Source organism: Chlorocebus sabaeus, chromosome 6, assembly GCF_047675955.1.
Source record: "Chlorocebus sabaeus isolate Y175 chromosome 6, mChlSab1.0.hap1, whole genome shotgun sequence".
Lineage (NCBI taxonomy): Eukaryota > Metazoa > Chordata > Mammalia > Primates > Cercopithecidae > Chlorocebus > Chlorocebus sabaeus.
In genome coordinates this window covers 15068883-15095583 of record NC_132909.1, presented here as the reverse complement: position 1 = coordinate 15095583, position 26701 = coordinate 15068883, and the positions used below count along the sequence as shown (strand labels likewise).

The window sequence follows — 26701 nt, the reverse complement described above, 5'->3', positions numbered from 1 at the left end:
CCATCACTTTCAGGTACACCAATCAGATATAGATTTGGGGGTTTCACATTGTCCCAAATTTCCCGGAGGCTTTGCTCATTTATTTATACTCCTTTTTCTCTGAACTTCTCTTCTCGCTTATTTTCATTCATTTGATCTTCAATCTCTGATACCGTTTCTACCAGTTGATCGAGTTGGTTACAGAAGCTTGTGCATTTGTCACGTAGTTCTTGTTTCATGGTTTTCTTTTCTATCGTTCGTTTAAGGACTTCTCTATATTGGTTATTCTAGTTAGCCATTTGTCAAATCTTTTTTCAAGGCTTTTAATTTCTTTGCACTGGGTTCGTACTTCCTCCTTTAGCTCGGAGAAGTTTGATTGAAGTCTTCTCTCAACTCATCAAAGTCATTCTCTGTGCAGCTTTGTTCCGTTGCTAGTGAGTAGCAGTGTTCCTTTGGAGGGGGAGAGGCACTCTGATTTTTAGAATTTTCAGCTTTTCTGCACTGCTTTTTCGCCATCTTTGCTGTTTTATCTACCTTTGGTCCTTGATGATGGTGACATACAGATGGAGTTTTGGTGTGGATGTCCTTTCTCTTTGTTAGTTTTCCTTCTAACAGTCAGGACCCTCAGCTGCAGGTCTGCTGGAATTTCCTTGAGGTCCACTCTAGACCCTTTTTGCCTGGGTATCAGCAGTGGAAGCTGTAGAAGAGTGAATATTGCTGAACAGCGAGTCTGATCATTCCTCTGGAAGCTTCCTCTGGAAGCTTCATCTCAGAGGTGTACCTGGCTGTGTGAGGTGTGGGGTGTCAGTCTGCCCCTAGTGGGGATGTCTCCCAGTTAGGTTACTCAGGAGTCAGGGACCCACTTGAGCAGGCAGTCTGTCCGTTCTTAGATCCCAAACTCCGTGCTGGGAGATCCACTACTCTCTTCAAAGCTGTCAGACAGGACATTTACATTGGCAGAGGTTTCTGCTGCCTTTTATTTGGCTATGCACTGTCCCCAGAGGTGGAGTCTACAGAGGGAGGCAGGCATCCTTGAGCTGCGGTGGGCTCCACCCAGTTTAAGCTTCCTGGCAACTTTGTTTACCTACTTAAACCTCAGCAATGACAGGTGCCCCTCCCCCAGCCTTGCTGCCACCTTGCAGTTAGATCTCAGACTGCTCTGCTAGCAATGAGGGAGCCTCCATGGGCATGGGACCCTCAGAGCCAGGTGCGGTATATGATCTCCTGACGTGCCGTCTACTAAGACCCTTGGTAAAGCACAGTACTAGGGTGGGAGTGACCTGATATTCCAAGTGTTGTGTGTCACAGTTTCCCTTGGCTAGGAAAGGGAATTCCCTTCCCCTTTGTGATGGCTCACCCTGCTTCCGCTCTCATTCGTTGGGCTGTATCCACTGTCCTGCACCCAGTGTCCAAGATGCCCCAGTGAGATGAACCTCGTACCTCTGTTGGAAATGCAGAAATCACCTGACTTCTGTGTTGCTGGCGCTGGGTGCTGGAGGCTGGTGCTGTTCCTTTTCAGCCATCTTGGCGCCACCCTCCCTTTTCTTTTTTTTAAATGGAGTCTCACTCTGTGGCCCAGGCTGGATTGCAGTGGCATGAACTTGGCTCACTACAGCCTCCATCTTCTGGATTCAAGTGATTCTCCCACCTCAGCATCCCAAGTTGCTGAGATTATATTGTGGGATCTGGCCAGCAGCCTACAGTGTAACAGGCCTCTTTCTTTGTTCCCAGGTGGATTGGCTGTTCAAGAAATAAAAGACACACCCACGATAGTGAAAGTGGTTCCGGGGGGGCATTGCCTTCTGGTCCTGCGATGCCACCAATGCACTGGATAAACCAGCATTTATTATTAAGTTTAGTGAGGGCGGGGGTAGGTTAGTGAGGGATTTAGGATAGTTTGATTATGAGGTGAGATGGTCACATGGGGTTGAAATAATTCTTTAACATAACATCGGTATGCAGAAGTACAGTATACAGGGATAAGAATTTACATTATAGTGTGTGCATCAGTAATTTCTAACAGAGCCTTAAAATAGAAACACAGTCTATCCGTTTCCTATAATTAACAAGATATTAATCAGCAGTAACAGTTGCAGGAAAAGCTGGTTCCAAACAATCAATAGAAACAGGACATGAAGCTAGACAACCAGTTAAACCAAAAAATTCTCAGAAGGGAGTATGCCTAAACCGTGAAGAGACCTAGAAGAGCTGTGGCCAGATAAGGGTATTTATAACCCTATCTTATCCATATGAACATATGCCCCTCATGTGTCAATTTATAGACTCTCCACAGGGTTGCATTCCATTTCCAGAGCTATGAACATCTACTTTTCTGAGATAGGAATCTTGGTTATGTGAAACTTCCCTGACTACACGTCCATTTATAAGCTCTCTGCAGGGGGATGTACATCACGCACTGTTGGCTCATTCTGGCAGCCAAACCTGGCATTGTCTTTACACAATCCTGCATGCAATTTTGAATTTACAACAATCAGGAGCATTTCATCTTTTGTTCCATAGCAATGGTTTCAAGGGGGTCTCCCTACAGGACTACAGGTGCGCACCACCATACACGGATAATTTTTGTATTTTTAGTAGAGACAGGGTTTTGCCATATTGATGAGGCGGGCCTCAAATTCTTGACCTTGTGATCCACCTGCCGTGGCCTCTGAAAGTACTGGGATTACAGACGTGAGCCACTGCAACCGACACATAAACCACACATTTCTTTGAGTTTTCGAATTCCAGCCCAAGAGAAACAATTTGCTATTTGAGGAATGGCTGCACACAAATAAAAATGTTTGTAGATTGCACCACACGAGGGAGACTACCAGTATGACTATCAGGATGAAAATATCAAGAGTTTGGAATATGCGCCTTAGGCAAGATGCAAGCCAACTACAATAGAATAGATCAAAGAAGAAGCCAGAAGAGTCTAGTCATTTTAACCAGGCAGCACATTTGTTGATTTTTACAACTGAGTCTCTATAATAACCGATGTATTTATCCATGTGCAACGAGAAGTGTCAGAAACTGCACAGTCTCCCCCCTGCTTAGCTGGTAGAGAGCAATTCTATTTTCTAGCATTGCTTGCCTATGTTAAATTAAAACAGGGAGTGAGAAAAATAGGCAAGTATAGAAGTAAAAGCCTAAAAAAAACTCCATATACTAAAGGATCTCCTGTTATGTAAAAATGTGTGGGCCAGGTGCAGTGGCTCATGCCTGTAATCCCAGCACTTTGGGAATCCAAGGCTTGCGGATCACCTGAGGTCGGGAGTTCAAGACCAGCCTGACCAATATGTAGAAACCCGGTCTCTACTAAAAATACAAAATTAGCCTGGTGTCGTGGTGCATGCCTATAATCCCAGCTACTAGGGAGGCTGGAGCAGGAGATTCACTTGAACCCAGGAGGCAGAGGTTGTGGTCAGCCAAGATTTTGCCATGGCACCCCAGCTTGGGCAACAGCAGAGAAACTCCATCTTAAAAAGAATAATAATGTGGTTGACATGATATATCTGACACTGTTAACTTACTCTCAGAAGTTACTTCTTGTGAAATCCTAAATACAGCATTATTCTGGGAAGCAAAGGAGACAGGCATAAGCAAGGACAAATTAAGAGAGGTAAGAGTCTCATCATGATTGACAGTCTTGTTCTGACATCTTGAGAAAAGCTGTCCACAGTGTACAGTCATCAACTTGATGTCGTGCTTTGCAGTATAAGTGTCTAAGTGATGGTGTTGAACATTTGGTGAGCTCTGAGTGGCCCACACCTCAGACACGAGGGTTTTCCCATGAAATTTACGTTGAGTTGTCCACCTCTAGCTTATATGGCTTCAGGAACAGAGCTCTTCTTGTTCTTAGTGATTTCATTAGAGAAAATTTAATTGGAAGAACTAAAAGAATTCAGGGTCCAGTCCAGTCTACCAGTAGATTGTAAATGCTCAAAGATAATGAACAGTGGTTCAATCTGGTAACAGGTGTACTACAGTTTTTCTTTTCAACATAATTTTTCTCTAAATAGGAGTCTGTATTTTTACCAAAGATAATTCCAGTAGGATGAATTGTTTGCAAAATAGGTTGACTCTCACCAAACTTGCCTAGATCTTTTACCTAAGTTCAGCAAGAGTGGCAATGAACCATAGAAGATCTTTTTAAACTTTGCGTTCTTAGAAGTTTTATAAGACTCTCAGATTAAGTTTCCAAAAACCTCTTGAGACTCGGAAGCCAAATCAAGGCCAACTTCAGACTTTCCCTGCATTCCGTATGGGTTTATTCTATGTATATTCTCAAATAGAACATCCCAGTCAAAGCCTTAGTAATATAACCAATCTTTTCAAATGTGTCCTGTTATAAAGAGAGTAGATTCTTACTGAACTTGTGCAAATAACTTTATTACCATAAGCATATGAATACTCACAAATAGTTTCCCAATTCTGAGGTACTCAGATTCGGAACAAAAGCAAATGTTTTGACTTTTGTTTACAAAAGTATACTTTATTAAATTTCTGTAAAGTATAAGAGCTTAAAAGAGAAAGTCCATAAATCTGGAGAATAAAACATTCAACGAATCAGCACGTTTTCAAATAAAAAATTATGAGAATATTATCCTTTTGATTATTAAGTCCAATATAACTGAGTTTTTTTCCTCTTTGTCTTGAATTTCATGAAGGTATCAGCCTGTTCATTAACATTTTGAAAGTTCTCAGAGAGCCCAGTGGTATGATCCTGAAGTTATCAGAAACTTGTATTCAAGAGTCGTTGTCAGAGTCTTTTCCATATATCTCCTTGAAGAAAAAGCAATTTTGGACTGTAGCTGACTGTAAATACTTCGAGGAAGAATCAAAGCAACTGTCTGGGAATGACAAAGATTTAAAATGATCATGGTTAAAAATCTAATGAGATTTTTATTAGGTTTATTATGGTAAAGACACAACTCACATAGAAATCTAATTACTTCTGTGGCATACGACACTATGACTGATAACATATTCTATTTCTAGAAATTTCATACGGTTTTTAGAAATCTTTTTTTTTTTTCAATTTTTTTTTTCCTTGAGATGGAATCTCACTCTGTCGCCCGGGCTGGAGTGCAGTGGCAGGATCTCCACCCACTGCAAACTCCACCTCTGGGTTCACGCCATTCTCCTGCCTCAGACTCCGGAGTAGTTGGGACTACAGGTGCCTGCCACCACACCCGGCGAATTTTGTTTTTGTGTTTTCAGTAGAGACGGGGTTTCACCGTGTTAGCCAAGATGGTCTCGATCTCCTGACCTCATGATCTGCCAGTCTTGCCTCCCAAAGTGCTGGGATTACAGGCATAAGCCACTGCGCCCAGCCTAGAATACTCATATTATTAACATTCCCATAAACGTTATTTAGAGAAGGGTTAGCAACACTTATCACTTATTTGAAAATGCTTTATATATATTTTAACATATAAAATAAGGTGGCTTTTCCATTCAGCTTCTGTTTCCAAGCTGGATTCCTGAATTCTTGGTGTAGCCCATTAATAATTAGGGCCAAAAAGCATAGTCTTACATATGTTCAAAAACGTCCTTAGGTAATTCCAGTACTTATACTTCAAAATCATTGACTTAGTTGTAAGTTCTACCTGTTATAATTCGAGTTCTCCATCCTCATTACATGTTAGTGGTGTCAGGGAAGACTTAAAAATTATCAATGCCTGGGTCCCTCTCCAGACCTTTAAACTGGAACTCATGGGTGGGGCTTGAGCGTCCACTTTTAAAAATGTTTTCCAGTGATTCCAACGTGTAGCTATATTTCCCATCAGATTTCTCTGATTTCTTGTGGCCTTCACTTTTTTTCTATTTCGGTATCATGATGAATTTCAGGTCTCATTTCCTGTCCTAGGCTTTATGTCCCCTGGGGTAGGGACCTTGCCTTCTTCGTTTCTGTATCTTTTTTGAACAAGTGAATTAGTCATCAGGAAAAGGTCTCCACCACACATACATTGTGTTGTGAGTCTCAGGTTCACAGGCTAATCCTAAAGTCTTTTCCTCCACGAGGTCAGAGGTTGCCTGTGATGAAGGGAGTGGTTAAATCTGTAGTGCAGATGGTGGAGGGGAGTTCACGCTGTTTTTAGGCATAGCATTGGAACTAAGAATTTTATGTCTATATGGGTGAAGGGGCAGGGATATGTAGGAAGACAGTTCTAATTAGGATGGAGGAATTATACTAGGAAGTAGAGGTAAAGGAAGTGAGAAGGATTAGTAAATAGAAGAAATGTGAACTTACCAAATAGGCTAGTGTAGACCCCTGGAGATTCTTGATTAAGTGAATTAACTAGATTTTAGAAAGGTAATGAGGCAGTCATATGCAAGGAAGGTTTCAAAGTCTGGAGACAAGAAGTCAAGCAACACTTTGAGAAGTGGTTGGTCTTTATGGGAATGGAGAGAATTACACTATTGAGAGATGCGAAAAGTAATGAAGAGGGTTTCACAATGTGAAACTGTGTTTCTGATTTGAATCTGAGAAATAAACGAGACAATTATGGCTAAAAGACATTGGGGTAGAGGGAGCATAAAGGCCAGGGAGAAAGGGAACTGCAGGAATTAGTGCTGAGAAGCAGGAGTTTAGTGGAAGAAGGAGGAGATCCAGTCCCAGATACAGGCCAATAAGTCTTTTCCCTCTCCCAAGCATGGCAGTCAGCCCTGCAGGAAGCGGTACAAGAGAAAAGGCCATCATACCTGCCAGACTTCCTGAAATACAGAAATGACATCACGGCTGCTATGTCGGATTAATGCCAGGATAGATGTCCTCTTCCTGAAGAAGCTATCATGGAAAGAAAAGAAAAGAAGGAATGGAGATGATGTTACTTTACAGGGGGGAACCTCAGGAAACAGCATGTAACATGAGGTAGTCTATAATTGTTTCTTCAAGGAAAGCATTATTTCTGTTGGAAAGTTGATGGGAGGTGATTATATTCCTGCAGTTTTTTTTCCTCTCTTACCTTGTTTCTAGGTTTTTTATCAGTCCTCTGTCAATTCTCTACTGCACTCAGATATTTCAGAAAGCTTTCGGATGTGTGAAAGGCTGATCGCTATTTTCTATGTCAGTAGAACGATCCACCTTTACAACTTTTCATGGCTGCATCTTTGTCTCAGTGTCTCTGTGGTGGCAGCCATGAATCAGACCCTGCCAGGTCTCCATGGCAGGGACCTGATTGACAAAAGGCCCAGGTCAGTGCATTTCAAATTCACCACCTCCTTTGCACAGAAAGCTTCCTTCCCACAGGCTCGCAGCAAGGGCGTGTAAGCAAGCCTAGTTCTCTGAGGCTCTCTTTAACTTTAATGGGTGACTGGTTGGAGGACTCCCCATCAGCCTTGCAAAAACTCTCTTAGAACTGCATTGATACCTAAAATTTCTTTCCCTTTCTTTTTCACAGAAGTCAGCTCTGCATAGTGGTCTGTGTGTTCTCCCATACTACCTTCATGCCTGCCCCACATTCCCTCACAGGTGTCTTCCCTGATAATTTATCTTATTTGTCTAGTCCTATCCTGGATGCATTTCAGTTGGTTAAAAAAAAAAAAAAAAAAAAAAAAAAAAAGCATACCAGGATTGATTCTTTACACTTAGATTTTTTCCTTTCCCTCCCACAAGTAGTCAGTAACCATGTCCTAGTGTTTTATGTGTTACCTCTTTTTCTATATATATGGAAATAGGTACTGTTGAGGGGCACATCTTATGTGTCAGACCCTGTGCTAAATACTTTACCTGTACCTCATTTAATTCACACAATAACCCTGTCAGTTACATATTATTTTCTTTTCTTTTTTTTTTTTTTTTTTTTTTTTTTGAGATGGAGTCTTGCTCTGTCGCCCAGGCTGGGGTGCAGTGGCCGGATCTCAGCTCACTGCAAGCTCAGCCTCCTGGGTTTACGCCATTCTCCTGCCTCAGCCTCCCGACTAGCTGGGTCTACAGGCGCCCGCCACATCGCCCGGCTGGTTTTTTGTATTTTAGTAGAGAGGGGGTTTCACCATGTTAGCCAGGATGGTCTCGATCTCCTAACCTCGTGATCCACCCGTCTCAGCCTCCCAAAGTGCTGGGATTACAGGCTTGAGCCACCGCACCTGGACTACATATTATTTTCATATTACCGATGAAAGGATAGAAGCTTAGAGTAGTGTAAAAACTTTCCTGGTGTCATATGGCTACTAATAGGAGGATCTGAGATTTCATTCTGGGACTATTTGACCTCAAGGCTAAGGATGACAGTAGTAATATAGCAGCTGACGTTGGTTCGTCTGTGTGGCATCTTGTTTCATTACATTCTGGGACTATTTGACCTCAAGGCTAAGGATGATAGTAGTAATATAGCAGCTGACGTTGGTTCGTCTGTGTGGCATCTTGTTTCATTGACTGCAATAAACCTTTAAAAGAATCGTATGAAGCAAGCTCTCTCATGCTTCAGGATATGAAAGAAGAACAAACTAAACCCAAGCACAGTGAATGAAGTAAACAATATGGGTTAGAGTGGATAAAAATAAAATGGAGAATGGAAAAAGAATACAGTAAGTTAATGAAACTAAAGTTGATTCTTCAAAATAAATCAACAAAATTGACGACCATTAACTGGACTTAGAAAAAAAGAGAGAAGATTAAAAATAGTAAAATCAGAAATGGAAATGGAGTCTGAGCATGGTGGGTCATGTTTTAATCCTAGCACTTTGGAAGGTCACAATGGGAGGATTTCTTGAGACAGGTGTTTGGACCAGCATAGGTAACCTCGGGAGACCCTGTCTCTACAAAAAAAATTTAAAACCAATTAGCTGGGCATGGTGGCATGCATCTGTAGTCCTAGTATCTTGGGGGGCTGAAGAAGGAGAATTTCTTCAGCCCAGGAGTTTGAGGCTACAGTGAGGCACATTCACACTACTGTATTTCAGCCTGGGCTGGCCTACAGAGTGAGTGACTCTCTCTCTTTCTCTAAAAAAAAAGAAAAGAAAAGAAAAGTAAAAAAGAAAAAACAGAAAATGAAATGGTTACTACCAATTCTAATAAAATAATGATTATGAAATTACTGTAAGTAATTGTATGCCAATAAATTGTATAAACTAGATGGAATAGACAAATTCCTAGAAAAACACAAAAATATGACTAGAACTATAACCAGTAATAATATTGAATCAATAAAAGCATTTGATGAAATTCAATATTTTTTCATAATAAAAACATTCTAACTAAGAATGTAAGGAAACCACCTCAACATAAAGGCAATATGTGAAAAACCCACTGCTAGCATCATACTCAGCGGAGAAAGAATGAAAGCTTTCCCTGTTTGAGCAGGAACAAGACAAGGTTGCTGCTTTGGACACTTCTATTCAATGTAGTGTTGAAAGGTCTAGTCAGAAAAATTAGGCAAGTATTTTTAAAAAGACATTCAAATTGGAAGAAAGGAGTAAAATTATTTCTGTTCATAGATAACTTGAACTTATATCTAGAAAATCCTAAAGATGGACAAACCTGTTAGAATTGATAAATGAATTCAGTAATGTTCCACAATACAAAATCAACATTCAAACATCAGTCGTATTTCAATACACTAACCATGGACCATCTGAAGGGAAATTAAGAAAAAAATTTTAATTTGTATTAATATCAAAAAGAATAAAATACTTAGGAATAAGTTTAACCAAAGAGGTGAAATGATTATACCTGAAATCCATAAAATATTGCTTAATGATGACATCAATAAAATGAAAGACATTTTGTTTTCATGAATTAGAAGACTCACTATTGTCAGGAGGACAATGAAACCCAAAGTGAGCTGCAGATTCAATATAATTCCTCTCAGAATCTCAGTGACATTTTTGCAGTAAAAGAAAAATGCGTCCTAAAATTTATATTGAAACTCATGACCCTAAATAGACAAACAACTTTGAACAGGAAGAATGAAACTGAAGGACTCACACTTCCTGATTTCAGCATTTACTACAAAGCCCCAGTAACCAATACAGTGTGGTACTGGCATAAAAGAGGACATAGAAATTAATGAAATGGAACAGAGACTCCAGAAAGAAATACTTGCATATATGGCCAAATGATTTTCATCGAGTGTGCCAAGATCATTCAATGGGGAAAGGATAGTGTTCTCACCAAAAGATATTGGAAAAGCTGGATATCCAAGGGCAAGAATGAGTGGAACCTTTACCTAGCATCATATACAAAAATTAACCCACAATAGATCAGATATCTAAATGTAAGAGCAAAATCTATACAACTCTTAGAAGAAAACATAGGATAAAAACTTCATGATATTGCATTTCACAATGATTTCTTGGTTGTAACAACAAAAGAATAGGCAACAAATAAAATGGATAAATTGGACTTCATAAAAATCAAAACGTTTTATATATCGAAGAACATTTTCAAGAGAGTAAGAAGGCAACCCATAAAATGAGAAAAATATTTGCAAATTATAAGTGTGATAAGAAATTAATTTCCAGAATACACAAAAAACTACAAGTTAACAACAGCAAACATCCAAAAACACAATTACAAAATGAACCAAGGATTAAAATAGAGTTTGCTCCAAGGAAGATATACAAATATCCAATAAGCCCAAGCAAAGCTCCTCAGCATCACGAATACTTAGAGACATGCAAATCAAAACCACAATGTGACACCACCGCACACACTTTAGGATGGCTTTGATAAACAACAACAATGACAGCAACACAAAACGAAAAGTATTTTCAAATAGACGGAAAAGTTGGAGCTCTAGTGCACTGCTGATGGGAATGGGAAATGTTATAACCACTGTAAAAAGTGGTGTGGCTGTTTCTCAAAAATTTAAACAATAAATTACAATTCGATCCAGCAATTCCACTTCTGGACATACTCCCTATAGAATTGAAAGAAATGTGAACAAATATTTGCACATTGATGTTCAGAGAAGCATTACACACAATAGCCAAAAATGGAAACAATGGAAAAGTCCATTGAAAGATAAGTGGGTAGGGAAATGAGGTATATCTGTACATCGAAATGTTATTCAACCTTAACAAGGAATAAAATTCCAATACACCGTGCAAAGTGGATGAACCTTGAAGACATTATGCTCACTGAAATAAGCCAGACACGAAAGGATAATTATTCTATAATTCCATTTATAAAAGATAGAATAGCCAGTTACATAGAGACAGAAAGTAGAATGGTATGTGCTAAGGGTTAGGGGGAGAAGGAGTGAGAGTTACTGTTTATTGGGTACAGAGGTTTAATATGGTAAAGAGAAAAAGTTCTAGAAATGGATAGTGTGATGTTCACACAACACTAAATTGCACACTTAGAAATAGTTAATGATAAGCCTTATATTGGATATATGTAAAGTGTCCTGGTAGTCTTACACTCTATAAATACACACTCTTTGGCATAACCCCTTTCCTGCCATGCAGAACCCCAGAGGTGAATCTCCCTATGTCTCCAAGTGTGCATCACTCACTGTCCTCTGTGCTGTGTCCCACGTGCTGTACCAACAGCCTCATACAGCCGGTGACTTCAGAGCCAGGACACAGCTCAAGAGTCTGCCCCGAGGCTCCCTCTCTTTTAATTTCCCTGCAGCCTAGCCTTCACACCAACTGGCAGCTCGATTTAGCCGAATTCAGGACAGGCCACCAGGGGTCTTTCTCCACACATGCTGGTCCCACACCAGGTGGAGTCAGGCAGGGCCAGTCACCGGAGAAGCCTGGAGCAGATTAGAGAGTGGTCTGAGCTGCCCCTTTCTCATCCAAGGGCTTTCCTACTCTCATTTGGGGGAAAAATGTGAGCTTGTTTCAAAGCCTCGGATGCTCCTTGTAGCTCATGCAGTAGGGGAAAAAAATAAAGATGTGGCAGAAAGGGATGTGTTGGTGACAGCGAGAAGCAACTTGACCTTGAGGACTCTCCTTCTTGTCCCTCTGTGAAGCCTCTTCCATCACATAGGGCTCAGGGATGACAAAGTCCCCTCCCTAGGCTTCTCAGACTGGACACAAGGTCAGCCATGAGAAAACAGAAAAACAAGGAGAAGAGAGTCCGTAGAGACAGATTGGGAGGGTTCAGAAGGAGAATTTAGGATTTGCTTCTGCCAATGGGCCACAGGCTGGGAATTAAAATGTTTTCCTGGGTCTTCTCTGAAAGCCAGATAGACTCCACCTAAAACCCTATTGCCAGTGATGCAGGGATCCACTTACCAGAGACTTGGATCGTCTTGAATGCGGAACTTTCGCTGCCAGTGGCTGGGTTACGAGCGGAGCAACCATAGATTCCGCTATGCTTTGTAGTAATTTCGCGGATAGAGAGCTCCTGTCCTGATTGCAGAAACTTCCCATTAATCGTCCAAGAATACTCTGCCGGTGGGTTAGAGTCCGTGAAGCAGTACAAGTAGAGTTTTTCTCCTGAACGGTAATAGGGGGATGAAGAGAAAATGCTGGGGATGTGTGGACCATCTGGAGTAAAGAGAATAAAGTCACAGGTGATGTCATCTGAAGGAAGGGGATGTTCCTGGTCTCTTAAAGGGACATAGTGTCCCTCTGAGCCAAGACACACGCTCAAGGCCCAGCCAAACCGCTCCTGTGTTCACTGGGCCAAAGCCTGAGGTATTCTCCTGTTTCTCCCATCACAGGCTGTAGACCCCAAGTCTCCCATGACAAGAGCATCTCCTCCCCTTATATTTTTGTTTAAGGCTGTGCATACCCAGAATTTCCCAGGGCAGGGAGCCATGGCCAACCCTGGTGTCCAGAAATAAAAGTGTCTGTACTTGGACCTGAGAGAGACTGAGATGCCTGGCCTGTGTTCATTTGGATTTCAGCGGGTGGCCTGGTCCACACAGGAACCAAAGATACAAAGGACATCCAGCATGACTGGGTCACTGGGGGTGCTACCAACTTGGTCCCATATTTCACATTCATAGGGGCCTGTGTCATTTCTTGTGACATTGGCTAGAATGAGGATCCTGTTTTCACCGGGTTGCTTTAGCCTGGGACTGTGTGGATAACAGAGAGAAGATTGTCCTGTGTGGCACCTTTGATTCCTCCACAGGCATCCTTCAATCAGAGTTAACATCTCCCACCTCTCAGCCCACCCGAGTCCTTGAAAACCAATAACTGGTGTGTGTGTCACAAGACAGATGCATGATGATGATCTAAGGGCTCAAAGACTGTGAGGCCGCCTGCTCTGTCTTAGGGAAGCACAGACTTTCTCAAGTGTGAATTGAGCAGCAGTGTTGGGTCATGGACAGACACATAAGTGGGAGTCACAGTCCCTGATACACCTCCCAGTCCCTCTCTAATCAGCTGACTGGCTGGCTCACCTTGGGTTCCTTACCTGGAATGTGCAACTGCTGGGCTCCTTCCAAATTCCATCCAACTTTGCCCCCCTAGATGTGATTTCTCTGCGGCTTCCATTTCCAAGGACATTCTAGAGATGAGTAATAATGGGACTTCCCATTGTCCTGAAACCCTGAAGATACTGAGCAGCCTGGCCTGGGACTGGATGTTTCAGCAGAAAGAAGACAGGGGAGACCAGAGTCAAGTCTGGAAGTCAGTTCAGTCATCAGGCAGTGGAGGCACAAGGTGGGGTAGTTTTCTGCAGGTGTTTCATGATGACTTACTTGAGCCAGTGACCTCCAAAGATAGAGCAGAGTGCAAGGAATAATCTAGAAAGAGTGAAGGGGTCAGGCAAGAGCTGGTGGCTTTGGAGCAGAACCATGTTCCCTGTTTTGGGTTCTTTAAGTTTCCTCTCCTTCTGCAGAGGGCAGGTGAGGACTAAATGGATCTTTCCAGAAATACATGTGGACATTTGCAAATGCAGAACGGACTGGTGGAAAGGGTGGGAATTAACTGCTGGAAATATGGTCCTTGTGGACCATATGTGCTTGATGGATATGAGACAGTTGGGGAGAAATTTTGCAAATATTTTCTTTCACTGGACACTCTACTCTCCGATTCCATGGGTTTGACTACTCTAGGGACCTCATGTTAGTGGATTCCAGAGTAAATCTGAGAAGAGACTGCTGGTTGCCAGGAGCTGGGAGTGGGGAGAATCAGAAGTTGTTCATGTGTGTGCAGTTTCAGTTATGCAAGACGGGGAGGTTCTAGAGATCTGCTGTACAGCTTGATGTCTACAGTTCACACAGATTGTTTCTTACGCATCAGACTTAGGACAGAGAGTGTTTTGGATTTCTGACATTTTTTGATTCGAAATCTTTGTCACATACTTACTGGTTTAGCATTCCAAATCTGAAAGATTCAAGATCTAAAATGCTCCAGTGAGCATTTCTTTTCAGCGTCAGATTAGTCAGCAAAAGTGTGTGGTGATAGGCTAAATACATTCTTGCCCTTTTTTTTCCTCACCACTTTTCTAGCTTGGTGATTAGTTTTTGGTCAATTCCATACTGGCCATGCTGCACTTGTATGTTTTTGAAGGCTTTGGGATGTGAGAAATAATGATTGCTGTTTTCTATGTCGTCAACACTTTCCACCTTTCCATGTTTGTATCTTTTTCTCAGTGTCTCTGTTGTGGCAGTCATCAATAAGAGCCTATCAGGTCAGATTTAGGACAGATTTTTGTAATTCTGCAAAAAAATGTTACTGGGATTTTGATAGGGGTTGCATTGAATCTGTAGCTCACTTTGGGTAGTATTGTCATCCTAACAACGTTGATTTTTCCAGTCCATGAAAATGAAATGTCTTCCCACATATTGATGTCGTCTTTAATTTCATTCAGTAACGTTTTGTAGTTTTCAGTGTATAACCCTTAGACCTTTTTGCTTAAACTTATTCCAAAATATTTTATTCCTTTTGATGTTAATGACAATGGAAATTCTTTTCTGAATTTCCTTTCACATTGTTCATTGTTACTGTATAGTCTAAAGAATGATCTAGAAAGAGTGAAGGGCACAGGCAAAAGTTGGTGGTTTTCGAGCAGAAACATATTCCCTGTCCTGGGTTTTTGATTTTCCCTCTCCCTTAGCAGAGTGCAGGTGGCTCTTCGCTGATAGCCAGATAGACTTCACTGGAAAACATATTGCCAGTGCTCCAGGGATCCACTTACTAGGGACTATGATCCTCTCGATTATGAGATTTGTTCAACCAGTGACTGAGTTATGGATGAAACAGATATAGACCCCTCTCTATGTTTTAGTGGTTTGGAGGATAAAGAACACTTGTGCTGATTGCTGGAACTTCCCATCAATCAGTCAAGAATGCTCTGCCAGTGGGTGAGAGTCTGTGAGGCAGGAGAGCTTGGGGAGTTCCCCTGGATGGTAATAGGTGTATGAAGAAGAAATGGTGGGGGCGTCCAGGCCATCTGGAGCAAAGAGAATAAAATCACAGCTGATGTTGTCAGAGGGAAGGGAAAATACTGGTCTGTGGAAGGGCCACAGTGACCCTGTGAGCTAAGTCACAACACTGAAGTCCCAGTCAAATCCCTGCTGTGTTCACTGATCAGGAGCCTGAGACATTCACCTACTTCTCCTATCATAAGCTTTGGTCCCTGAGTCTCCCATGACAGGAGCAGCCTCTTCTCTCCCATTGGTGATCAAGCCTAAGCCTACTCTTAGGACTCATGGACAGCTTTGATGTCCGGGGAGAAGGGTCTCTGTACTTGCACCTGAGAGGGACTGGGAGGCCTGGCCTCTGGCCATGTGTATTTGGGATGGCAGCCTGGCTCACAGAGGAACAGAAGATACTCACAGAGGAGATTCAAGGTGACTGGGTCACTGCGGCTGGAACTCCCTGGGTTCTTCATTTCACATTCATAGGGTCCTGCAGTATCCTTTGTGACATCAAATAGACTGAGGGTCCTGTTGTTTTCGGACAGCTGCAATTTGTGACTGATAGGGAGGCTCTGACCATTTATCCGCCACAGGTAGCTTACATCCTGAGTGTCAGGATCACAGGATAAGATCACAGTCTCCGCGCCCTCCTTGGGGTTTAAGTTGCTGCTGGAGATGTAGGGCTTGGAAGTGTCCACTGTGCAGATAACAGAGAGAAGATTGTCCTATGTGGCACCTTTGATTCCTCCAAAGACATTTTTCAATCAGAGATGGCATTTCCCACTTCAGCCCACCCAAGTCCTTAAAAATTCATGGCAGGAGTGTGTGTTACAAGACAGACGCATGGCAATCTGAGGCCTCAGAGATTGTGAGGCTGCCTTCTGTATGTGGGAGAAGCACAGACTTTCTCAAGTGTGAATTGAGCAGCAGCATTGCATCATGGAAAAACATGGGTTCAGCAGTCAGAGCCCCTGGTGCCTCTCTGAGTCCCTCCCTCTCCAACTGCCTGCCTGGCCCACCTTGTGATCCTCACCTGGAGCATGCAGTGCTAGAATCTTCTTAGTTTCAGTCTTACTTTGCTCCAAAGGTATGTTTTCTCTACAGCTTCCCTTTCCAAGGGCATCCTAGAGATGGATGATGGAACTTCCCATTGTTCTTAAACCCTTTGGGTAGTGGGAAAACTGGACTGGGATTGGGTACTTCAGCAGAAATAATACAGGGGAGACCAGAGTCAAGCCTGGAGGTCAATTCAGTCATCAGGGAGTGGAGCTACAAGTTGGGGCAGTTTTCCCAGCTGTCTCATAGTGACTGACTTGAGCCAGTGACCTCTAAAGATAGAGTAGAGTCCAAGGAATGACCTACAAAGAGTGAAGGGGACAGGCAAGAGCTGATAGCTTTGGACCAAGACCATATTCCCTGTCTTGTGTCCATGCCCTCACCTGCCCTTCCCCCTGTAAAGGGCAGGTGAGGACCGTGTGGATCTTTCTAGAAATACATGTGGATGTTTGCAAATGCAGAACTGACTAGTGGAAAGCGCGAGCATGAACTGATCATGGAGGTCTGGCCCTTATGGACCGTTTGCGTTTGGTGGCTATTAGACTAATATTTGGGAAGAAGTCTTGCAGATACTTTCTCTCAGTAGACATTCTTCTCTCTGATTCTGTGAGTTTGACTACTCTATGTACCTCATCTCAGTGGATTCCAGAGTAAATCAGAGAGTAGAATAGTAGTTTCCAGGAGCTGGGGTGAGGGGAATAGGACATTGTTCCGTGGGTGTGCGCTTTCAGTTATGCAGGATGAGGAGGTTCCAGAGATCTCCTATAGATCTTCATACCTATAGTTCATACAGATAAAGTGTTCCTTATGCAGAAAGCTTAAAACCAGGTGTTTTGGAGTTCTAACTTTTTTTATTTTGGAATATTTGCAGTAGATGTACTGGGTTAGCATCCCACATCTGAAAAATTTTAAATCCAAAATGCTCCTGTGAGCACTTCTTTTTAGCACCACATCAGTGGTCAGAAGTGTTAGATTTTGGAGCATTTCAGATTTTGGATTCCTGGATTTGGGATGCTCAATTTGTAATATTGTAATTTTTCCATAAAAAGTTGTCAGGAGTTTAGACCTCATGTTATGATGTGACTCTAGTAACAAAACAAAACAAAACAAAATTTGAAGGAACATTAAAATGTTGTCATCAGTGGAAATTTTTACTGATGGTCCAAGTATCTAAGATGAATTGCTGGTAGTAGTATTTCTCTTGATACCCAATTAAGGTTTAGGTGTGGGGTGAATTCAGCAGGATCACATTATGCTCAAAGAAAGATGCCAAAGGTGATTTGAAATTAGCAAGTCCTTGAGTAGAAAGAGTCCCGTTAAAGGGACAGAACTTGTCAGTGTGTCAATTACATAAAGGGAGGAATGATGCCGAATTAAAAGAAGTGATGTTTGTTTGTTATGTTAGTAAATATAGAAAGAACTCCCTCTTTCTAATTTCTGTGCAGAATTAGGAAAAATGGGGAGGAGCCCAAAACAGGTATGTGAAGTGCTTCTTCATTTTCTCTCAACCTAAGGAAATACAACTAGAGTTTAAGTTTGTGTGAATTAAGAAGAGTCTAAGTGAGATGCCATTGGGTCATGTGTCCCCCACAAGAAGAATCCCACCTTATGAAAATGGCATCATCATGAAGAAACAATCGAATGTGGCCCAGGCAGGAAAACCATCAGGTAGCACCCCCTGGTCACCTCCAACAGGTCCCCGAACCAAGCAGTATTCCCATTCCATGAATGTTACAGCCTTGGTAGTTGTTCCATAACTACAAAATTTAAAAATTGCGATGGTCAATACAAAATGGTAAATATGAAGTTGAATATATTGCTCCACTTTTTTCCCGTACTGTTTTTGAAATTTCGTGTTTCATTTTTGGAAGTTTCTATTGACACATCCTCAAGCTAGGGATTCTTTCCTCAGCTGTGTGCATTCTACCAGTAAGCATCAAAAGCATTCTTCATTTCTCTAACAGCATTTATTTTTTTTTTTCTGAGACGGAGTCTTGCTCCATTGCCCAGGCTGGAGTGCAGTGGCATGATCTTGGCTCACGGCAAGCTCTGCCTCCCGGGTTCATGCCATTCTCCTGCCTCAGCCTCGCGTGTAGCTGGGACTACAGGCACCCGCCAGCACGGCCAGCTCATTTGTTTGTATTTTTAGTAGAGATGGGGTTTCACCGTGTTCGCCAGGATGGTCTCGATCTCCTGACCTCGTGATCCGCCCGCCTCAGCCTCCCAAAGTGTTGGGATTACAGACGGGAGCCACTGTGCCTGGCCATCTCTGAGGGATTTTAACGAGTTGTCGACTTTTGAGTTTGTTCAGCTGTTTACTTACTGTTAGAACCGAGTGACAAATTTCAAGACGTTTGTCAAAAACAAGAAATGGGGAAAGGATTCCCTATTTAATAAATGGTGCTGGGAAAATTGGCTTGCCATAAGAAGAAAGCTGAAGCTGGATCCTTTCCTTACTCCTTATATGAAAATTAATTCAAGATGGATTAGAAACTTAAATGTTAGACCTAATACCATAAAAACCCTAGAAGAAAACCTAGGTAATACCATTCAGAACATAGGCATGGGCTAAGACTTCATGTCTAAAACACCAAAAGAAAAGGCAACAAAAGCCACAATTGACAAATGGGATCTAATTACACTAAAGAGCTTCTGCACAGCAAGAGAAACTATCATCAGAGTGAACAGGTAACTTACAGAATGGGAAAAAAATTTTGCAATCTACTCATCTGACAAAGAGCTAATATCCAGAACCTACAAAGAACTCAAACAAATTTACAAGAAAAAGACAAACAACCCCATGAAAAAGTGGGCAAAGGATATGAACAGACAGTTCGCAAAAGAAGACAATCATACAGCCAACAGACACATGAAAAAATGCTCGTCATCACTGGCCATCAGAGAAATGCAAATCAAAACCACAATGAGATACCATCTCACACCAGTTAGAATGGCAAACATTAAAAAGTCAGGAAACAGTGATGTCAATTTTGGCTTTTGTTGCCATGTCTTTTGGTGTTTTAGACATGAAGACCTTGCCCATGCCTATGTCCTGAATGGTACTACCTAGGTTTTCCTCTAGGGTTTTTATGGTGTTAGGTCTAACATTTAAGTCTCTAGTCCATCTTGAATTAATTTTCGTATAAGGAGTAAGGAAAGGATCCAGTTTCAGCTTTCTGCTTATGGCTAGACAATTTTCCCAGCACCATTTATTGAATAGGGAATCCTTTCCCCATTTCTTGTTTCTCTCAGGTTTGTCAAAGATCAGATGGCTGTAGATGTGTGGTATGATGTCTGAGGACTCTGTTCTCTGTTCCATTGGTCTATATCTCTGTTTTGGTACCAGTACCATGCTGTTTTGGTTACTGTAGCCTTGTACTATAGTTTGAAGTCAGGTAGCGTGATGTCTCCAGCTTTGTCCTTTTGACTTAGGATTCTCTTGGAGATGCAGGCTCTTTTTTGGTTCCATATGAACTGTAAAGCAGTTTTTTCCAATTCTGTGAAGAAACTCGTTGGTAGCTTGATGGGGATGGCATTGAATCTATAAATAACCTTGGGCAGTATGGCCATTTTCACGACGTTGATTCTTCCTATCCATTAGCATGGTATGTTCTTCCATTTGTTTGTGTCCTCTTTTATTGCACTGAGCAGTGGTTTGTAGTTCTCCTTGAAGAGATCCTTTACATCCCTTGTAAGTTGGATTCCTAGGTATTTTAATCTCTTTGAAGCAATTGTGAATGGAAGTTCATTCATGATTTGGCTCTCTGTTTGTCTGTTACTGGTGAATAAGAATGCTTGTGATTTTTGCATGTTAATTTTGTATCCTGAGACTTTGCTGAAGTTGCTTATCAGCTTAAGGAGATTTTGGGCTGAGACAATGGGATTTTCTAAATATACAATCATGTCATCTGCAAACAGGGACAATTTGACTTCTTCTTTTCCTAACTGAATACCCTGTATTTCTTTCTCTTGCCCGATTGCCCATTCAGTATGATATTGGCTGTGGGTTTGACATAAATAGCTCTTATTATTTTGAGGTACGTTCCATCAATACCGAATTTATTGAGCGTTTTTAGCATGAAGGGCTGTTGAATTTTGTCAAAAGCCTTTTCTGCATCTATTGAGATAATCATGTGGTTCTTGTCTTTGGTTCTGTTTATATGCTGCATTATGTTTATTGATTTGCGAATGTTGAACCAGCCTTGCATCCCAGGGATGAAGCCCAATTCATCATGGTGGATAAGCTTTTTGATGTGCTGGTGAACTGTCCATCAGAGAAATGCAAATCAAAGCCACAATGAGATACCATTTCACACCAGTTAGAATGGCGATCATTAAACAATCAGGAAACAACAGGTGCTGGAGAGGATGTGGAGAAATAGGAACACTTTTACACTGTTGGTGGGATTGTAAACTAGTTCAACCATTATGCATAACAGTATGGCGATTCCTCAAAGATCTAGAACTAGAAGTACCATATGACCCAGCCATCCCATTACTGGGTATATACTCAAAGGATTATAAATCATGCTGCTATAAAGACACATGCACACGTATCTTCATTGCGGCACTATTCACAATAGCAAAGACTTGGAATCAACCCAAATGTCCATCAGTGACAGATTGGATTAAGAAAATGCCGCACATATACACCATGGAATACTATGCAGCCATAAAAAAGGATGAGTTTGTGTCCTTTGTAGGGACATGGATGCAGCTGGAAACCATCATTCTTAGCAAACTATCACAAGAACAGAAAACCAAACACCACATGTTCTCACTCATAGGTGGGAACTGAACAATGAGATCACTTGGACTCGGGAAGGGGAACATCACACACCGGGGCCTATCATGAGGAGGGGGGAGGGGGGAGGGATTGCATTGGGAGTTATACCTGATGTAAATGACGAGTTGATGGGTGCTGACGAGTTGATGGGTGCAGCACAGCAACATGGCACAAGTATACATATGTAACAAACCTGCACGTTATGCACATGTACCCTAGAACTTAAAGTATAATTTAAAAAAATAAATAAATGAAAAAAAAAAAGTCAGGAAACAACAGGTGCTGGAGAGGATGTGGAGAAATTGGAATATTTTTACACTGTTAGTGGGATTGTAAAGTAGTTCAAACATTGTGGAAAACAGTATGGCGATTCCTCAAGGATCTAGAAGGAGAAATACCATATGACTCAGCCATCCCATTACTGGGTATATACCCAAAGGATTATAAATCATGCTGCTATAAAGACACATGCACACGCATGCTTTTTTCGGCAGTATTCACAATAGCAAAGACTTGGAATCAACCCAAATGTCCATCAGTGACAGACCACATTAAGAAAATTTCGCATATATACGTCATGGAATACTATGTAGCCATAAAAAAGGATGAGTTCGCGTCCTTTGTAGGGACATGGATGCAGCTGGAAACTATCATTCTCAGCAAACTATCGCAAGAACAGAAAACCAAACACCGTGTGTTCTCACTCATAGGTGGGAACTGAACAATAAGATCACTGGGACACGGGAAGGGGAACATCACACACGGGGGCCTATTATGGGGAGGGGTTGGGGGTGGGGTTGCAATGAGAGTTATACCTGATGTAAATGATGAGTTGATGGGTGCTGACGAGTTGATGGGTGCAGCACACTAACATGGCAAATATATACATATGTAACAAACCTGCACGTTGTGCACATGTACCCTAGAACTTAAAGTATATTTTTTAAAAAAAAGATTTCAAAATTAAAAAAAGAAAAAGTCTCTAACCCCTGATCCACTAGGGAGGCTGATTTGAGTAATAATATACCTCCGTCCTCCTATTTGGCAGACTTGGAGTCATTAAAATCTTTCTTTACTGCAAATCACCATCTGGATAAATTGATTTTGTTTGTGCAGGAGGCCAGAAGAACATGTCTGGGAATTATAAGAATGGATGGAGGAGCTGCCTATCCCTGTCCCACGGTCTTGTGCACAGATCAGCCTCACAACAGGAAAGAGCCCTGGATGAGGATACAGTGGAAGCTTATTCTCTTACTGACTTGGGGACATTGGCTCGAGATGAAGCCTGGTAGGAGTGGAAATTCCAGGTCATTTCTATGCCGTTCCTATTACCTGGGAGGTGGACCATTCCACAGTGTTAGCAGGAAGGGAACAGACCAGTCAGCCTAGTTAGAGCGAGTGTCTGGGGAAGGCCTAAGGGTGGAGGAAGAAGGTGTGCAGGACAGGGCTTGCCAGTTAGAATGAAGTGGGAGGAAGATGAGGGACACAGAGAAGCAGAGAGAGGCAGAGACAGCATGGCAGTGAACAGTGGGGGCTACAGTGACTTCAGAGACCCCAGGGACCAGGTGCCCCAGTTCAACAGTCCAGAACCAGGGAGCCCTGAAAACCCTCCAGTTGCCAAAGGATTTCAACTTACATGAGGTGGGGTGTCTTTAGGGGCAAGAGGTAGTGGGGGGATGAAAGATGGGTGTCAGCCTCTGAAGGACAAGGGAAAGGTGTGGCCTAGACCTCCTAGGATTCTACATCTGAGATCCAGTCTCTAAAGAGGTTATGGGTCATTCATTTCTTCATTCAATTCCTTCATTTGTTATGTGAGAGCTCCTGAGTGTGTGTCTCTCACTGGGCCTGTGCTGGTGCGGGGTGTGAGTGAGGACAGAAAACAAGGTCCTCTCCTTTATCCTGTCATGCCAGTGACATGGACACTTTGGGAAACAGGATTTCAGGTTCAGTGATAGGGGTTAAGATCTGAGGGGGACGCCTGGACATTTTTTGCACTGACTCTGACAGTTGAGGCAGGTGATTTAGTTCTGGAGTGCAGACTAATCAGCTGAGCTTTTGCTCTCACTCCTCTGAGGTTTGGATGCCGAAGGTGAGAGGATTTGAGCCAATAAATGACTATGGGGCCCTTGGAACCCAATAATTTCTCACTTCTGGTGGAGGAGAGGATGGGCCTGTGGCTGCAGACAGACCTCATGTGACCCTGATCTGCCTTTTGTGTTTGTGTGACTCTGGTTCAGTGACTGTGCCTTCCTGTGCCTCAGTTTTCTCTCAGTCAAATAAGCTAAATGGCGAATGGACTGTAGCTTTTCGTGCTATCCATGAATAAATTGTAAATTCTTCACAGTCACCTGACCTAATGCTTGGCACAGTGCAGGTGTTCACACAAACAGCATTTATTATCATTCACTCTCATGAGAGAGCACCTTTAGGTCAGATCCCTGTGGACAAGCTGCTGCCAGGTACATTTTCTCTCTTCTGTTTCTGCTTCTGGGGACATTAGACTTTCTATGGAGTGTCCTAAGCCACACAAGGCAGTTGGCTGATGGTCTACAAAGCTTGTCTTTCTGTCCTCTCCACTCTGAGTCTCAGGTGAAGAAAGCTCTGTCCTTGCCCAGATGAGACTCTGAGGGCTGAGCTCTGGCAGTGAGCAGCTCCAGGAGACACAGTCCTCAGACAGTCGGTAAATCCTTGGTCCCAGTAAGCCCTGCCACAACCCAGCCCTGGCACGGGCTCCTCAGCTTTATCTGGAGTAAGGATTTAGGGACAGTGGACTGGGGTTGAGGTTTCTAGGACTGAGCTTCTCTGAGAGTATCTCAAGGGGCCACTTAGGAAAAGCCTGGCTCAGTTCTCCAGGGTCTTTCTCAGGGTCAAGTTTATGAAGAGGGCATGAGGTGCGTGGCTGAGACTGGTCTCCTCCTGCTGAGCAACCCCCCCCCCCCCCCATCAGACTGTCCTTCCTGTGCAGCAAGTGTCTGCAGGGTCTGGAGGCAGGAAAGGAATTCTGATCTGTTGAGGTTTGTCTCCTCTGTGTGTGTCCTGCACTGAATGCCAAAACCCCAACATGGGACATAATGCAGAGAGGGACACAGGCACAGTCCAGGCCTGACCATCCTGTGTGTGCAAAGTAGAAGTGACCCCCACCCCCCAACACCCAGGGATGATGTGGAATCACTCACGGTATAAAGTGAAATGTCCAGTTATTCCTTTAGTCTCATCACATCGGTTTGTGATTTGAATGGTGTAGGATCCTGTGTCATTCTTGGTGACATTCTGGATCAGCAGGGATGCATTGGAATATACTGTTTCTCGTCCACTGTATGCGGGCCCAAATACAATCATTTCAGTGTCTATTGTATATGCTGTAATGTAATGCTGGAGGTCCATTATTTGCCCTTTGTACCAGATGTAGCCATCAACATTCTGGGGCAAATTGTGGACAAGTAGAAGAACGTCCTTCCCCTCAGAAACTTTGGTTGGCTGGGCTTCAATCGTGACTTGGGCAGTGGTGGGCGGGTTCCAGAAGATTAAAAGTGATGCTAGGAGGTGGAGAGAGCATCAGTCAATATTGAGACCTATGTATTGGGATGAAAAGATGAGGCCCTGGGTCCTGGGAAGATCTCTTCAATCATCAGCCTTGAAGACACACACACACAAAAACACACACACCCCTATTTGTGTGTATGTGTGTCTGTGTGTTTTTGTCCTACCGTCCTACTGGGTCAAGGTCAGCAGCACGACCCCCATTCATTCAACACTTCTGACCTCGGCATTTTTCTCTTTGAAATCCTCTTCCCCAGGGGTCTGCACGGCTCCCTCCACACTGCCCTCAGGTCCTGCTCACATCAGGGCATCCTTAGACTTCTTTCCTGACACCCCCTTCAGAGACCCTGGATCTTCCCTTTCTCACCTTTCCCTGCTCTGCTCCCTCCGGAGCTCTTGTCAACACCTGACCTCACATTCCAGATCTCTTTGCATGTCTGTCTTCCTTCGCATGACAGCATGAGCTCCATGAGGACAGAGACTTTTGTGATCTTGGTTGCACCCCAGTGCCTGCGACAGGCTGCAGACTCCTGCAGATGTGAGGGTTCCCAGGGACCTCCAAGCCAGGGATATTTTTTTTTCTTTCCCCAATTGTTGAGGTTTTTTGCTGAGGACAGTGTTTCATGTCCTGCTTATATTTTCATCTGAAGTGTCATCTGATAATAGTTATTATTATCATTTTTCAAAATATGGTGGCCAGTGATGCTAAACCAGGAGAACAGAACACTTGAGATTTTCCTACCTATTAGCAATTCCAGTTCAATATCATTTTCCTGTTGTGACCCTGTCCCTCTCTGGTATATTTTCCCCAATGCAGGCTCCAACAGAGCCTTCTTTCCTTTATTTATTTGTTTTCTTTTCTTTCTGAGATGGAGTCTCATACTGTCTCCCAGGCTGGCATGCAGTGGTGCCATCTCGGCTCACTGCAACCTCTGCCTCCCAGATTCATGCAATTCTCCTGTGCCAGCTTCCTGAGTAGCTAGGATTACAAGAGGACACCACCACACCTGGTTAATTTTTTCTGTTTTTAGTAGAGACGGGGCTTCACTGTGTTGATCAGACTGGTCTTGAACTCTTGACCTCATGATCCACCCACCTCAGCCTCCCAAAGTGCTGGCTTATTTTATTTTTTAGAACCCCATCCCCTCCAGGAGACCCCATCCAATCATTCTGCTTCCTCCTCCTGTCCTCTCCCAGGAAGTTCTCTCCTCACCTGTGAGTAGAAGTTCCTTCCAGGTGATGTGCAGTGTGTAGGGAGGCACTGAGAGGGGTCCCATGGCCTCTTCTGCCTGTGTGTTCTCCTCTGTGGAGATGAGCCTGGGATCCAAAATGTTTCCGAGCACAGCTGTCAGCTGTGCTGTCCTTCCTCCTTCTCTGCTGAGCCTCTTCCCTGGGCAGGAGCATTTCTCAGGCTTATGGGCGGGGTCTGACCCCAGGACACCTCTCTATCCCCTCCCCTCTCAGTACTGCCTCTTTGTCCCTCCTTCTCTTTTTCCTTTTGTCTGTGTGTCAAGTCCCTGGGAATTGTGGAGGCCTCTACCTTTTTCAGCAGTGATTTTGTCACCAAACCTCGGTACACACTATGTGCAAAACAACAAACATACACAAAAAAGAGACGCGCAGAGACACACATAGTTACACACATATCCTGTAGGTTGGGCAAGCACAGTTCTGGGCCTCAGCCTCCTGTTGACCCAGTGGCTCTGAGTCGGGGTGTACATTCACACCCCTTGCCCTCTTTCATCCCCATCTGGCTCTCCCCTTCAGTGCAGGAGGCTGGAGCTGCATCAGGTCCCTGTTATAGGGACACCACATTGTGCTGTGGGTGAGCTGTGTGTTGCCTGGTGACAGGGACCCTTCCTTTCTCTAATTGTGTCTAGCTTGGCTGCAACTTCCAAGGATGGACATTCAGGACCTGGGTGTCCCAGAGGAAACTGTCCTTCCTGGAGGTGTGCAGGGTGAATCTCTCATGCCTCCTGGGAGGAGAGGCATGTGCTGGTTGCTCAGTGGGGGCTGTGATTCCCATAGTCAAAGGGACAGTTCTCAGTCACTCTATTGCTCCCTTGGG

General features: G+C 43.1%; 1 pseudogene; it reads right to left on the bottom strand.

Moving 5' to 3' along the window:
• Positions 1–11599: 11599 nt before the first annotated feature.
• LOC140711836 (pregnancy-specific beta-1-glycoprotein 2-like) lies at positions 11600–26339 on the bottom strand (annotated as a pseudogene).
• Between the last annotated feature and the right edge of the window lie 362 nt (positions 26340–26701).